The sequence below is a fragment of the Oreochromis niloticus genome, linkage group LG23 (genome assembly GCF_001858045.2).
Source record: "Oreochromis niloticus isolate F11D_XX linkage group LG23, O_niloticus_UMD_NMBU, whole genome shotgun sequence".
Classification (NCBI taxonomy): Eukaryota; Metazoa; Chordata; class Actinopteri; order Cichliformes; family Cichlidae; genus Oreochromis; species Oreochromis niloticus.
The window spans coordinates 21,205,139-21,221,454 of record NC_031986.2 but is presented as its reverse complement, the minus strand read 5'-3'; the positions used below and the strand labels follow the sequence as shown (position 1 = coordinate 21,221,454).

The following is a 16,316-nucleotide window of genomic DNA, read 5'->3' as shown; positions in this document are numbered from 1 at the left end:
TGTCTTGTCCCTGTTAATGCAAACACTTCTGGGAACATATAGACACCATCGTTTACAGTATGAAACATACAGATATGTGTTCACATGGGTATATATTAGCAAGTTAGATCTCCAACAAGCTCCAGTATCCCTTCACTGACACCACCTATCATATTCCAGTCTTTAGATTAGTTTGATAAACCTTCATTCTTACTAATGTTTGGAGGCAACCCCCAAACCCTGAATGTTTCTACTATGACTCCAATAGGAGAATATTTAACTTACTTAAGTCGAGTTCTATAATGTAAAATGTTTTGGCATTGCATAACATATTAGTTACGTTTTATATTTAAATACTTAGCTAGGTTAATTATTACAGCTAATGTAGCTTTCTTTCTCTGCCATTTCTTTTAAATTTAGCTACATACTAGCTAAATATTTGGTGTTTAGTAACATATTAGTTACATATTTTAAATATTTAGCTACATAATAGCTACATGTTCTATTTAGATACATATTTTAGATATTTTAATTGTTACTTTTAGCTAGCTATATTTATTGCTTTTAGATAAGTCTTAATGCTGCACTTCTACCATTTGCTAATACTTTAGCACAGTTCATTGACTGCGAGAGGGTCCTGAATTTAAACCCTAGATCTATATGCCAGACCTTCTGGGTGAATTTTTTATGTTCACTCTGTGCTTTCCCAAGTTTCCTCTGGAGCTCTATTTTTTCCCCCAATATCAAAAGTATCCTAGGTTAACACTACCTGTTTTGGCCCAATAGAGTCTCACAAAATGGAGTCTATTTTAGCTTCTAAGTTGTTAGATTAGTTGCTAATCTTTTCACAAGGCTGTTTAAAACTGCAAAATTGGTTAGCAGGTACTGGCCTTAGTTTTTCATTAGAACATCCATATGTTATCCCAGTGGTATAAACTGTGAAAACATAAAGAAAAAACATATTTACACATATTTAGTCTGACAGGTACCTCAACACAAACCCTAACCATTGTCAAAAAACAACATATTCCAGCATGTTTGTCTTAGAAATTCACACAGACATGTCAGGTGACACAACTATTGTGTTCTGGACTTATTTGCACAGCTGGTTTTGAAAAATTAAACCATCATCATGAGTTATATCCTCTATGGTTAAACAGATAAAGGTACATTCTGTTCCATTCATACAGTTAGAAAGGATTTATGAGGATGTTAGATATACAACTGCAAGTCATTTAAATGATCTCAGTATAGTAGGTATGCTCTGCTTACAGTGCCTATTGTAACAAAGTAAAGTGAGAGTACTGAGATGGTTAAATATGCAGTTGTTAGTGTGCCTCAACAATGAGTTGATGGTTCAATTCCAAGACAGCTTTGATATGTAGACAAAAACATGTAGTGTTGATGTAAAGCATTAATCCCACAACGCAATGCACAAGTGGCCATAAAATGTCAAATATTACATTTTATTTCACTCACTGTGTGCTTACACACCACTCTGCATTGAATTATTAGTTACAAATAGTCTCTGGTCCTCTTCCACAGCATGTCTTTGGCCTGTCTTCTTCCCATCACCCCCAAACCAGTCACAACAGATGGCCGCCCCTCCCTGAGTCCAGTTATGCCGGAGGTTTCTTCCTGTTAAAGGGAGTTTTTCCTTCCCCCTGTCACCAAAGCACTTGCTCATAGGGGTCATATGATTGTTGGGGTTTTCTTGGTATCATTGTTGGGTCTTTACCTTACAAGCTAAAGCACCTTGAGGCAGCTGTTGTTGTGATTTGGCACTATATAAATAATATTGAATTGAATTTGAGTTTGTGTTGTTGTCTTTGTCTAATGTTGCTGTGTTTTGGACTTCAGAGGCACCGTATTTAACCAACAGAACTGTTTGAATCAATTATTGATACGTCACAACACAAATCCAAGTAGGGAACAGTGACATACTACAAACTCACCTATACTACCATTGACAGCATCTTCACAGACTCAGAAACACTCCTCTGCACATGCCCACATGCTGGATGGAGCACATATTTTGTTGTACTCCTGTATCCACACAACAATATTTACAGGGCCACACACGCCTGACTGAATGATTATTTGAGGATTAAGCTGTTGGTGCAGGACTCAAGCTGACAGATAAAAATTACAGTAGTGTGTGCAGCGGGACCAAAGAGAGCGAGGAAGAAAGAGAGAGAGAGCACGCCTGGCCCATCTGACTCTGTATCTCATTAACCAAAGTGAGGGGCGATGGGGGGGCGGTTGGAAAAGTAGCATCAGCCAGAGGAGCTCAGAGGAGCTCGCAGTGTAACCATTTCTAGGCCGTGGATTTAATAGATTACTAATGATCGGCCACAGGTTTTTCCAAGTTAGACATTAAAAGGCGGACGCCCAAACTGAGATCATTGCTAATCCGTAGGTTTTCACCTCTCCCGAAGCCCCGCTTTGATATGTGAAGAAGAGCGGCGTACACATGCTTGAATTCAAAGCTGTTAGTTTTGGGGAAGGAGAGGTTTACGGCTAATCTAACGCTCCTATCTCGGTGTGGAGAGGTGTCGTTGAAGAAGGTGTGAGGATATGCAGAGCACCTGCGATTCCACACAGGCTCTATATCCAATCTGACCAATCCTCTTAGCAAGAGAGAGCTGAGCTCTGCCCTCCCTCGAGAAGTCTCTTTTTCATTATGTCAGTGTTTAATGCCTAACGAGGGAGAGGAGAGGGGTAAAAATATATTTGTATAGTGTAGCTTTGGCAGAGCTTGTTTGCAGCTAATGCCAAAGTGCTACTGTCAATTTTTCATGGCAGTTTCACGACCACCACGACGTCTGCATCCTCTCCGTCCTTCCAGTCGACGTGAGCTTGCAGGAGAAAAGTGAAAAACCCGATTTAAAGACTTCACGTGCGCTCTACCTCTGGCGCGTCGCAACACGACTTTAGCAATCAGCAAACACGGAGGTTGCCTGCACTCAAACGCCATTCGAATGGCTTCCGCTGCCGTTTAAAAGCTTTGCTCGCTGAAATAAAAGTAATTAATTGGTGTTATACACCAAGGACATAATTATCTTTTCCAGTAACTGGCACATATTTAATTACCAGTAATTGTTCCCCGAGCCTTGTTCAAAAGTGTTGTGTGCACCAGACAGTTCTGATATATTATACACTAATCCTGCACTTGATACTCAGTCAATTAGGAAATGTGTGTCAAAGAGCAATCATGTAAACAGCACTGTGGAACAACACACATCCTTCTGAGACATGGGCCTTCATCGGTGTCCTCGCACACACACACACACACACATCTGTCTGCAGTTCCTCCTCAGGGTACAAATCCCTACCTATCCCATTCCTTCCCAAGGTGTTAATGCCTGCCAGATTGGAGAAAAGTAATGTGAGATCATTTCGCAACAAAGGCCACAGATACTGATTAACACGGGGGGCTGCTTTCTCGCCAAGTGGTGCGGTCCCATTTAAAAAGCTAAATTTACTCCCCTGTGCCTTGGGGTGTGTGGGGCCAGAGGCTGCAGTGGGGCCCTTGAACATGAGAACGGGGTTTAATAAGTAAACAGGAGAGGCAGAGCAAGGCGCTTCTGATCAGGGCTTATTTGCCCAGCCGAGCCCCTGGTGCGCGCTACTAGCTGATTAGCCCTGCCGATTGTACCTTGTAATTGCAGTGCCTTGACCCCCTCCAGGCAAATATTAGATTTTAGTGATTTAACCTTTCCAGTCGTCAGAGCGGGGTAAATTGCCCGACCAGATGTTAAGGAGCCCAGCGGTAGTCCGCAGCCCTTCTGATCAGCAGGGAAAAAAAGCTTACAGATTGAACCTTTTCTTTTTAATATTGTCTCAATTTCCTCTGGCCTTTCAAGCTGATTTTTCGCAGCGGTTTCCTTCCCCGAGAAACGGTCATACTCCGATCCTTATCCCTCCTTCTCTGATGTCGGGTTACAAGCGAGACGTATTATTTAAAATCAGTCCAGTCACAGTCATTAGCAGGGGACAAATGATCAATGAAGAGATCAATGGCAGATATTAACCTAGCAATCAGTTCTTCAGTCGAGTCACTCTGACAATTTGTCAGCTGGGGAGGTTTAACACATCCACTGGGACGTCATGCGGGGGGGAAATGATGCCTGTTTACGCCACTGTTACTGTTTTAAAGAAGCACAGAGAGAAGATACCCTTGTAAGTAACAAATTGCAGACGAAGCTGCACGGCCTCCATTTCCTTTGCCTTATTTTCCACCCAAAGCTCTGCCTCTCTCTAACAGTAAGGCGGTGATTGATGTGGGACTCGCACAAAGCGTCCGTCCAGATGAAGCAAAGTGAAAACATTACTGCTAAAGCTGGAATTTCCCCTCGACTCTTCTGATCAGACCCGGCATTTGAAAAATTCTCCCAAATATGCAAATCTGCTCCTGACCGGAGGCCTGGTTTCGATCAGTCTTTGGAAGCCTGAAGAGGTGTGCCTAGCCAAAGCATAACTTTGAAAAGGTCAAAGACACCACCATTCATGATCTTATATGTGGTACGACCCCTGTGTTCTCAGGCTTTCACACACTTGTGCATGCAAGCCTTTGGAGGAAACCGTTATAGGATGCAACCGGACGAGGATGAGGATGGCGGAGGGGCAGCGGAAGTTTTTCTTAGGTCATTCCCAGACATTATGAGAGATCTCGGGTTTCTAGATCCAGATCCTCTTCCTTCCCACCAGGCTGGGGCTGAGGAGGCTGGCAGCTGCGTCTCCAGGCCCCGCTTCACCCCTTGTCTAATAGTTTCCTTCCTCCTCGAGTCTCTCACCTGAAAAAAGAGTCGGATGGAAGAAGGGCAGGAAAAATAGTCATCTTTTCATCCCAGCGATGGACTGAAGTAACCCTTCAGCTGTAGAGGTAACCCAATACTGCCTCCTGCTCGCTGTCTGAGAGGACAGAAAGGAGAGGCCAAGAGGAGAGGGGGGCACCCAAAGTGGTTCCATGTGAGAAATGGAAGTGAAGTCTGGGAAAGACAGGGATTGACACCCTTGACACCCCTTCATCCCCCTCCAACCCTCTCCTTGCCGACCGACTCAAACCGCCTTACCGATCTTTGTCTTCCAGCGAAGCTCGAACGTCAGACAGTGTTGCTTTGTAGAAACTGGGGTCATGTCAGTGCAAAGAAATCATTTTTGACTGAATTTGAACATCATCGGCTCCAGCTTTGGGCCCACCCATTTTTCCACCATCATGGCTGGTGTGTAGCCAGTTCTGCCTCAGGGCCTTTTTGGAGCCAGGCTATTTTGAAGGATTTGAGAACCAATTGTTAAGTAGCATTGCCAGCAGAAAGTTGCAGTAATTTCTCTAGGAAGAAGATCAATCACTGGTGAATTTCTTGCAGTAGCCTCTCCCATAGCCAATGGCATCAGGGAGTCCAGCTCCGGCTCCAGAGTGCTCTTCCCAGCCTTTTGGTCCAGACACCAGAGACATTTTTTTAAAGTGGAAATGGCGTGAAACCAGTTCTAGAGTAAGCACCAGCACTACACAAACAAGAGTTGGAGCCTTGTATTCCTTATAATGGTCAATAAAAATGACATGGAGTTGGACCTTCTCTGGCTTCTGAAATGGGGGATACCACATAGAGTTTGAGAAGCATAGACACTGTAAAATGCTGCTGTTTGGCCCTAATCTGAAGACATTTGCTTCTGAAAGCTTGAGGAGAATAAAAGCATGAAGTCTCTCAGGGTTTAGACAATTAATTATTACCACCTAGAATCAGAAACAAGACCACTAAAGATGTGTTCATTTGCTACACATGGATGTTATTTATGGTTTATCAAAAAAGGAGCTCATCTCATAATTAAATACTTTCAATAGGAGCGAACTCCTTATAAGGGCCATTAGGTGGTGTTCATTTAGTGATAGCTCTATCTGAGAAAATAAAAAGTTTTACATTATTTTTTAAGATAACCGTTTTTACTAAAACCCATTGAGCAAAAGCATCTTAATGCACCTTAAGCTTGAATTAATGAATTAATGGTTATTGAAAGATGTTTCAATGATCAGCAATTCATGCAAAGGTTAAAAAGCGCGAAAATCAACCCCGTTCTACCTCTACTTTTAAGTGCTTAAAAATGGAAAATTTTTCTGGCATTTCTGCTCAAAAAAGCAGATTCGATGGGGTCAAAAGCTGTGGAAGGATTACCATGCCCTTATTTTGACAACTCGCATTTGCAGTTTCAAGAAATAACTTTCAGTCTTAGACCATTTTTCTGTGGGTTTGAATTTCAGCATCTCACATCTGGCAAACTCCACACTGTCTCCACACAAAACTCCACACAAAATCTTTATAGAATATGAATAGAGTTTTATAAAAAGAACAGGCCTCGGTTAGCGTGTTAAATGCTAAAGTTCATGACAGCACAATTAGAAAAACACTGAACACGTATTACTTGTTCAGAAGTTTTTCCAAGAAAAAGCTTCTTCTCTTTGAAATGAGCACTGCAGCACAGCTTAGGTTTGCAAAGTAACATCTAAACAAACCACAAGACTTCTGGAACAATGTCCTTTGGACAGACGAGACCAAAGTGGACATGTCTGGTCATAATGCACAAAACCAAACACCTCACACGAGCTGTCAGCGCAGTGGTGGAGGGGTGATGATTTGGGCTTACTTTGCAGCCACAGGACCTGGACATCTTACAGCCACTGAGTCAGCCATGAACTCCTCTGTATACCAAAGTATTTTAGAGTCAGATTTGAGGAAATCTGTCTGAAAGCTTGGACCAAACTGGGTCATGCAGCAGGACAATGATTCTAAGCAAAGCAGCAAATCTACAACAGAACGGGCGAAAAATAAAACTGACTTCAACATTGCTGCTGAAGGTGGTTCTGCAAGCTACTGAATCATGGGGTGGACTTAGTGTTTATTATTTCATTCTAATTCTGCTCTCTTCTTCAGTCTCCTCCCGAACGTGCTTTTCTGTTACACTCGGTTCTCCGCCTCCTGAAGCTGCTGGTGCAGCAGCAGCAGCTCCAGTCTGTTCAGGTAGCTTTCAACCCCTTGCGGAGCCACTCTGAGGAGGAAGCCTAATATCTGCAGACATCTATGGCCACCGCCCAATCTGTTGCACGCTCCATTCATTTCACGCACTGCCAGAAGTGCTTTGTAATTATCCTGATATTGATGAAGGCTGATTCCAGCAGGTAATCGCTGGCAGTTCAGCTGTTTTTACGCATCTCAGCAAAATGTCTCTATCCATTACCAGTGGCAAATTAATTTCCACTCAATGGCCATACTCGTTGATAATCTCTGAATCAGTGTGTGTGTGTGTGTGTGTGTGTGTGTGTGTGTGTGTGTGTGTGTGTGTAAGAAGAAGGATAAGTAATTCCTGTCAGAGCTCTGAACCATAGCATATAACTTGCTTTACCCCACACTGTGGGTGTTAGGCTGACACTACATAGTACACTCTGTGTTTTAGTCTCTGTGTGTATTCACTGTTGGTTAAAGTAACAGTTTTTAAATGTTGCAGGGTGGAAAGGTTGTTCATTTTCTTTAATATAGTACATTTACACATTTTAAACAGTATGACGTTATTAATAACCAAGTGCTAGGAAGACGGGCCTGAGAATGGAAAAAGAAATTGATAGAGGAGCTGGAAATGGGAATAGGAACAGTAGTGGGATTTGAAATAGAAATGGGCATGGAGAAACTGGAATAAATTGGAGTGATAGTGGTGTAAATGGGAAACGAAGTAAGCCAACTGGGAGTGAGGACTCAACAGACAGGAATATAAATGGACTAGAGATAGGAAAATACACTCACTGGACACTTTATTAGGTGCACCTTGATAGTAAAGGGCTGAATTACCTTTTGTCTTCAGAGCTTTCTTACTTGTTTGTGGTATGAATTCAGAAAGATGCTTTCAAGACTCATTAAATACTTAATGTTTAATGTAACTAGACCCAGTGATCCAGATCTAAGTTAGTCTCTGGTCCTCATGTGGTTTCATGAGCCTCCACAAGCAACACAAACACCATCCAAGCAAAGTGGAGCTCAGAGCACAGCTCACGAGCTGAATGAACATTTTCTCCATTCTGTTGTTCACAATGAACCAGCTTTACCATAAACAATATGGAGCATGTCCACTATGTGCAGCCCCAGTGGCCTAATGGATAAGGCACTGGCCTTCTAAGCCAGGGATTGTGGGTTCGAGTCCCACCTGGGGTGATTTCCAGCAGAGTGGCGCAGTGGAAGCGTGCTGGGCCCATAACCCAGAGGTCGATGGATCGAAACCATCCTCTGCTAGGACTTTTAGACAGAGGCTGGATTGGAAACTGTTCCTGTTTGCACTCAAGTCTTTAAATCTTCATGGCACAGATTCAACAAGGTGCTGGAAACATTCCTCAAAGATTTTGTTGACATGACTGTATCACACAGTTGCTACTGATTTGTCGGCTGCACATCCACAATTATAATCTCCTGTTCCACCTCATCCCAAAGGTGTGCTGTTGGACTGAGATCTGGTGACTGTTCAAAATCTGTTTGATATATAAAAAAAACACAAAATGAAGAAACATGTGCTGAAAAATAACACAATGAGTTCAAGGAATTATTCTCAGCTCTTCTCGTTTAAAGTTATCCCTGCTGAATCGACACAAACACAAATATGAGTGTCTCTCGTGTCTGTTGCTGTTCGCTTGGCTCCACACTTCGCTTGAGAGTCCTGTAAGTATCTGGCAGCGCTGCCTGATACCGAGCCCGTTTGAGGAAGTAACATGCTTCGGTGTTTACAACAGATTTATCAGGACGGGGCTCAGATCTGTTTCAGTGCGATTTGTGCTCATGTTCAAGACTTTCTGCACGCTCAACACGTGTCACACATGTCTGTGGTTGGGATGATTGCTTTATAGGAATGATACTCATCTCAACTATGTATCTGAGGCATACAGACAAAAAAAAGAAGCACAGGCATCATTTTCTTAAAATTTGCAAACTAGCAGCAACCCCTCTAAACTCAGAAAAACAGCATCTCACAGTTTATTCAACTGTTCCAATATCAGAGCTTCGGCTCAGAAGAGAGCAGGAGAGGCTTTGCAGCTGATGAATAAGATTCTGCATTAAAGAAATCTATGAAAGTAGCTAAAACTAATATTTCTGCTCCCGGTTTCCCCCTGAACTGAACCACATTTGTATATCAGTTTTGGCGTTAAGGCTTTAAGGCTATGCACACGTTAGCCTGGGGGAATCAAACACGTGGGCCAAACGGATTAATCTGGCACGCTGGTTCCACAGAAAGTCATCAATAATTTCAGTTTTGCAGTAATGTAGACAGCTGTGCCTGATCTGGTGAAACCACACAGCAGTGCAGCTGTGGGGTAAGCTGGAAGTACTCCTAGATCGCAAACAGTAAAATATAAAATTTTATGTGACCAGGACATTTGAATGCAAAAAAAAGACAAAAAGCCTTAAAATTCAACCTCTGACCTCTGGTTCAAGCTCAATATATTGATCTGAAGGTGAAAGTGATACTAATGTCATAAAGAGCTATTTGACTCTGCCATTGTTTGCATTGACAGCATACAGACATATAGTATAATATATAGAGCTTCTAAATATCACATTACTTTATTTTTGCCTTTGTTATGTTGCTGACGATCTGCTGGAGGTTTCTTCCTGTTAAAAAGGTGTTTTTCCTTCCCACTGTCACCAAAGTGCTTACTGGTAAGCGATCATCTCTCTATTATTGAAGGGTCTTTACCTTACAGTATAAAGCACCTTGAGGTGGCTGTTCTTGTGATTTGGTGCTATATACATGAAATTAAACTCAACTGAATAACAATTTGAAATTTTTAAACAAAATAAACTTGAAATTTACCCACATAACTAAAAAAAAAAAAGTATATTAAATAAAGTATATTAAAAGGGGTTCAACAGGGCAAATAACAAGAGCCTACATTTTGCACTTGTTTTTACTACAAACGTACTATACATATATGTATATAGCTGCCTTGGTGTAGGTTTGCACTCTCAGAGTGCTTCTTGTTCCTTTCGGTGGTTCAGTGAAAGTTAATGCTTTTCACTAAAAGTGTTGAGTTTTGCACAGTGGCAGCGATGCCACTTGCAGAATCGGACCAACATCAGTGCTGCCTTACAAATTATTCTTTGCCTTCATGAACATGAAGCAGTCATTTTGAGTCAAATGCATCTTAACTGAATAAAATCAAAGGTTTATTTATTTTAAAAAATGACCTTTAAGGAAAATATGCTTGGGATAAACTGAATGCCTACCAGTAAAGTTAATCTCATTTTGATCAGTTTCCATTACATTTAATGTTTTACAGCTTGCACTGTTTTTTTCTTTAACTAAAACTAAACTGAAAATAGATGTAAAAAAAACATTTTGAACAAAAAACAGAGAGAAAATATCTTTAATTTCAGTTTTTGTTCATTTTGGCCTGTTGACGCAGGCGTGTTTATTGAGATTTTGGATCACAAACTTGAGTCAATGACGTTCAAGAAGTTCTGTGTTTTTATTTTACTACCTGTACTGATTTTCCCAGATCCTGCCTCTGAGATAGGCCCTCCACATTATAATTAAAGATAATAATTAAAATAATAATTAAAAACACTAAAGCTAACACTGAAACTAATAAAAGATTTGAAAACAGTAACAACTAAGGTGAAATAAGAAAATCCACTGGAAACTAACCGCAGCTAAACCGAATTAAATACAAAAAGTCAAAATGAAATAAAAATAAAATACTAAATTACAATAACTCTTGCGCATATGTAACATGATTACACAGAAAACTTCCATGTAATCAAATTACAAATTAAGTTAAATACGTTTTGTTCATTTTCTGAACGCAAAGGAAAGTCACTTTTTTCCCAACACTTCCCAAAATTAAAAGGGTTAATATCTCAAGTTTTCAAGATGTTTTATCAATTTTATTTTTATATTTAAACCTTTTAAATTTTAATTAAGTAATAAAAAAAATGTAAAGGAAATAGATTTAAATGTATATTTATATTTTTATAACCTATTTTCTGTCAGAGTTTTGGCTAGTAAGTCAAAATTTTGCGACAATAACCACAAATGTTGACACCCCCCCCCAAAAAAACTTTTCCATAGAAAAAATGGACCCCCTGACTGAGCTGCATTTGAAATAAATGATCTGCCCATTTCCTCTTTTTGCCCATTGCCAGCACATACACATCATAACATGTGTCTATCCTATGGTTTGTGCATCGCAGGATAAGCGTGTGCATTATAGGCTCAATACATTAAGGCTAATATGTGCGACTCATGGTGTAAATGACCACTTACACTTAAATACAGCCTGCTGTGATGTATTGTGGTGTACTGGAGATCCCCCTCCACCAGCAGCACTAGGGGTAAATAAATACGCCTTAAAAGAATAAATGAGCTTGAGCAAAGTGGCCCTTTGAGTCCCCGTGTTTGTGGAGCAGCCATAATGGATTCTTTAGAGCCGTGAACGGTTTATAGGCATGACAGCCATGTTTCGGCACGATGGGCTTATCCCTACGCAAGGCGCTAAGGATATTAGGGAATCAGCGTAAAGCAGCATGGAAATGATGACTGGAGCAAAGCCTCAACTGGCTGGTATTATAAGCTCTCGATTCTCCAGCACTCCATCCTTAGGAAAGAAGGAAAAGCGGGGGGGAGGAAGAAGCGGACTTGGCAAAGCTCCACAGTGTGATATCCTCCATTATTTCTTGCTCCATCGCTGTTTTAGCTCTACAATTAAAAGGATGTCACTCAATCTGGGGGATCGGGCAAATTGAGAGGAGGTCAGTGTCGCCTATTGTGGCGTTTCCTTTTCAAGACGGTGCTGGAATCCCTGTTGTCCATATGGAGGAGCTGGAAGACAGCCAGCACTCTAATGCCTGGCGCTGAGTTGCCATGCATGACAACTGAAGCCCATAAGGTTCCCTAAATTAAATCCTTTTGCTTTAGTTTCAGGGCGGATTTGCTGTTTTCACACCAACTGTTAATGTTTTTTTATTATTATTATTATTAACAAAGTGAAAATGATACATTCTCTTTCTGCACGTTTCAGCCCATTGCATGGTTTACCTGAGTCCACTGTGAGCTCACCAAACGAATATCTCCACCCAATCCACCCACGGTGGCTCGCTTGTCAAAGGCAGGCCACAGCAGAAGGATGATTAATGTCCCACCTCTCACGCCCCACTGTGAATTAGAGACCACAGGTCGAAACTATTTTTCTTGGTGAGCAGGAGCACGCTCGTGGCGAAAAAATGGGGCAAACACTGTTTATCATCTGCCTGACGACAGCCCTCCTCCGGGCAAATTAACCATGCGGCCATATCGACTGGCACGGGCCGGGAGTCGGTGCCCCTTCACTTTGATTAATCTCCCCTTGTTCCTGTTCCAACTCTATCAAAGTAATCTAAGTGAAGACACACAGCATTGATCTGTAAACACAGCATATTACTGTACTGAAAACACACAAACACAAACACACAGAGGAGACAGGACCAAAATTACTGCAGGTGTGATTAGAAAAGGAAGCATTTTGTCTCATTTTTGATGATAAATATGTAGGATAATGAAGGGTTTTCATACATGAAGGTGTGACCAGCACCTGGGGTAAGTTTTTGTACTGTAGTGCTACCTCCAAAGTGTTTACATGAACCGAGACACCAGCTTCTATTGTCTTGCCCGAACTCTTCCTCTTTGGGATTTTCTTCGGGCAACAACAAATGGGATTATCTGGCTAGACTAAATTAAAGCTTAATTAGAAATGTTGCATTTCAGATTTGAAAATACAACAAGGAATAAAGGATACGGGCATCAATGGATAACAGATATCTAATTGATTAAGTTAGAAATGGCATGCAGAGGAGCTAGGTGGAGGTGGGTTGCAAAGCGGTCTGCAGAGGCATGATACGAGATATGATACGGAATGGCACTGAGATTGCTTGCTGTGCCGGATGAAGACTCCAGTATACCCGCTGGTAACGTCATCATACAGCCACTTTTATTTATTTATGTTCACCATTAAGGTGCAGGTATCCACTGCAGTATTCTCCTAAATAATAGGTGTTGCCACTCAGATAGTAACCCTACATCAGCAATGATATAGGACGAGAAGAAGTCGAAAACAGAAGCCAGTTTTTTTTATATATATAAAGTCTCATGTTTACAGAAATTGAGAGGAAGTATTCGCACATACACTCATGGGGAAAAAAGGCTTTTCACAGGACTGATGCTGTCCACCCTCATCGCTTCCACCAGGGATTAAGAGGGTAAGTAGCAACCAACTAATCAAATACACTTGATTAATTGATCGTCAAGTGTGGGCACCTCTTTAAAAGCAGAGGTTTGGGAAATTTGTGGGTTTGGAGCATTCAGGTTTCAGTTAACACCAAGGAGGAAAGATATCAGCAATGACCTTAGAAAAGCAACTGGACATTTCCACACAATTTAAAGTCCATCATTCTGAAGTGAGAGAGATTTATTCACCTTTTGAAAAAATTTAAGACAGTTGCCAATCTTCCCAGGAGTGGACATCCTAGCAAATTCACTCCAAGGTCAGACTGTGCAATGCTCAGAGAAACTGAGAAAACACCCGAGAACTACATGTGCAACTCTACAGGCCTCAGTTAGCACGTTAAAAGTCAAAATTCATGACAGTACAATTGGAAAAAGACTGAATAAGTTTGACTTGGAACAGCTTCTCTCTTCTTCCGCTTTTTTCCATCAGTTGGCAGTAGGAACAGGAGTGTGTCCTTGGAGTCAATAAGCTGCTGTAGGTCACAATGGGTTCGGGACTTCTTTGTGATTTGCTTCCATTTGTAATCAGTGGTTATGGTGCAGGCTTCCTCGATGGTCAATCAAATTTTCTCTATATTTTCGTTGATGTGGTTTCTCCACTTTTTTCAAGGAGCGTTGCACCTTTCATTGAGCTGGTCTTTTGCGCCATAGGAGCTTTGACGGTATCCGGTTTCTGTTCATTCGGCACACATGGCCAAACCATCAAAGTCCCCATCGTTGTAGAACATAGCAACACATTTTAGGTTTGCAAAGTTGCATCTGAATAAACTACAAGACTTGTTTTGCAGCCACATGACCTGGACACCTTGCAGTCATTGAGTTGAGCATGAACTCTTTCATATACCAAAGTATTGTAGAGTCAATGTGAGGCCATCTGTCTGACAGATGAAGCTTGACCTAATCAGGAGTCTTTGCAAAGGTCCGGTCAAAGTCCAGACCTCAACCTGACTGAAAGGCTGTGGTGGGACCTTAAGAGAGCTGTGAATAAACCTCAATGAACTGAAACAATGTTGTAAAGAAGAGTGGGACAAAACTCCTCCGCAACAATGTGGGAGACTGATAAAGTCATACAGAAAACCATTACTGCTCGTTATTTCTTCTCAAGGTGGTTCTACGAGCTACTGAATCATGGGGTGGACTGTAGAAGAGTAAACTCAGTAAAGGACCAGATATAAAGTGCAATCATTTCAAACGAAAACTAAGACCAGTAAGACCACCTGCTGCTCAGCAGTCACAGCAGAAAGGCTGTGGTTCACCACACGCTGCTGTATGCGATGCACATGAAAACCATCAGCCAGCACTCCCTGTGGGAAACTTTGTTTTCATCTCAACGTATGAAGTTCATCTACAAACTTGTGCGTCATATAATGTTGTGTTAATCCATCTCTGCTCCGGCTGCACCGCATATGCAAAACAATCTGCTTTACATGTAGCCGTGCCAGCACATTTGGCAAGCTCTGGCTGAGCTTTTTTTTTTAATCATTATTGTGTTATTTCTGATAACTCGTGCAGATCTGCCGTTTTAAATCCTGTTGCTTGACGCTGACAGCACAGCTCTCCATTTGGCACATGGCGTTCACATGGAGTTGAGGAACACGTGCAACATCCACCGGCTCTGCGGGGGTCATGGAGGTCGCCCGATAGACGTGTGACCTGGATCCAAAAAACAAAACCGGCGGCAGATACATGGCGTCAAACTCTGAACCATTAAGTTTAAATATAGAAACAAATTTTCACCGTGCTAAAAGAGGTGAAGCCAAGTTTGTCATTTTTTAACCTGTGCACAAACAAGTTTAGAGTTTAAGGTTGTGTCAGTGGCTGCTGTTAATTTATAACACCCCCCAAAAACTCAGCAGGGATTGCTCCAGAGTGCCAGATCCCTGCAGACTTGTAGCTGCACCATGTGGCTGGCATGCTCGCCCTGCAAAACACGAGCTTTCAGTGAGGTGTGACTTTTAGGCCGGGATACGGGCCGCTGCTCAAGAGAGAGTTTAGAAAGTGGTGTAGTAGAAGTGGCCTTTATAATTGTTTTAAAATGTTCTGCTCTTGCTGGAATGTACCCTTTTTTTCCCTTTCTTCTTATTTTTTTCCTTTTTTAATTCGCCTCGTTTGTCAGTTCAGGCAGATTATGCAGCTCTGTGGTTTTGCTGTCATGCAGCTTGGATTATCCTGTTCATGCTCTTCTTTTGCTTTTTGTTATGCTTTAAAAAGCTTTTTCTTTTACTTCACCAGCACACATGTCAAGATTTATCTGGTACAAAAACAAAGTGTGCGGTAAGAACGTGGTACCATGGTACCACAGGCACAAACACAGGACTTTTTTTTTCAGTAAAGTTCTAGCTTACTGAATGAGTAAATTGTAAAAACACCTGCAAGAAGATGTACTTTTTTTTTTCACCAGATGTTGTTTTCATATTCCTGTTAATGAAATAAACACTTTAAAGTTGGGGTACAGCCATAAAAATGATATATAAAACAGGGAAATATTTTCTGAGTATGCACAGTTAAACTTGAGCTGCTACCAACATAAACTTTGGATAATCATAACACGAACTAATAAGTAATAGGAAAGGTGTTTCTAAGAATTGTTGGATACTTTCTGAGGAAGTACACTGAATGAACCAACCTAAAAGAGTCACAACAACAAGGTTGAGTTGATGCCGGAGGTTTTCTTAGTATTTGAGCTGTATTTTCTTTGTAATTACCTGCACACCTATTTTTACCTTGCTGTATCCTACTAAAGACAAAACTGGGAGACCACACAGATAATGCAGTTTAAGCTAAATAGAAATACACAGCAACTAAATGGTTACAAGAAAAAAACACCATCTCCTGCTGGGGAAAACAGTGAATATGTTAGCGACCAGGCCCATTTTAAACAATTAGCCCAGTGGTAACAGATTTGTTTTCTCTTAGGCCCCGCCTCTAATACGCTACCTGTTTCCTACACAGACGAGGAAGAAGCACACAGAGTGGGGGGGATCATCATTGCATATTACTTAATAATTAAGGAACTGCAAAGGAAAGGTTTACCAATCTATGAT

The 16,316-nt window shown here is 41.4% G+C and overlaps 2 non-coding genes across 2 annotated transcripts; both read left to right on the top strand.

The window, feature by feature from the left end:
- Positions 1-8,104: 8,104 nt before the first annotated feature.
- On the top strand, positions 8,105-8,177 carry trnar-ucu (transfer RNA arginine (anticodon UCU)). The gene has a single exon. It is a non-coding gene; the product is annotated as a tRNA-Arg (tRNA).
- A 6-nt stretch (positions 8,178-8,183) lies between these two features.
- trnam-cau (transfer RNA methionine (anticodon CAU)) lies at positions 8,184-8,255 on the top strand. Its single transcript has one exon. It is a non-coding gene; the product is annotated as a tRNA-Met (tRNA).
- Positions 8,256-16,316: the final 8,061 nt, after the last annotated feature.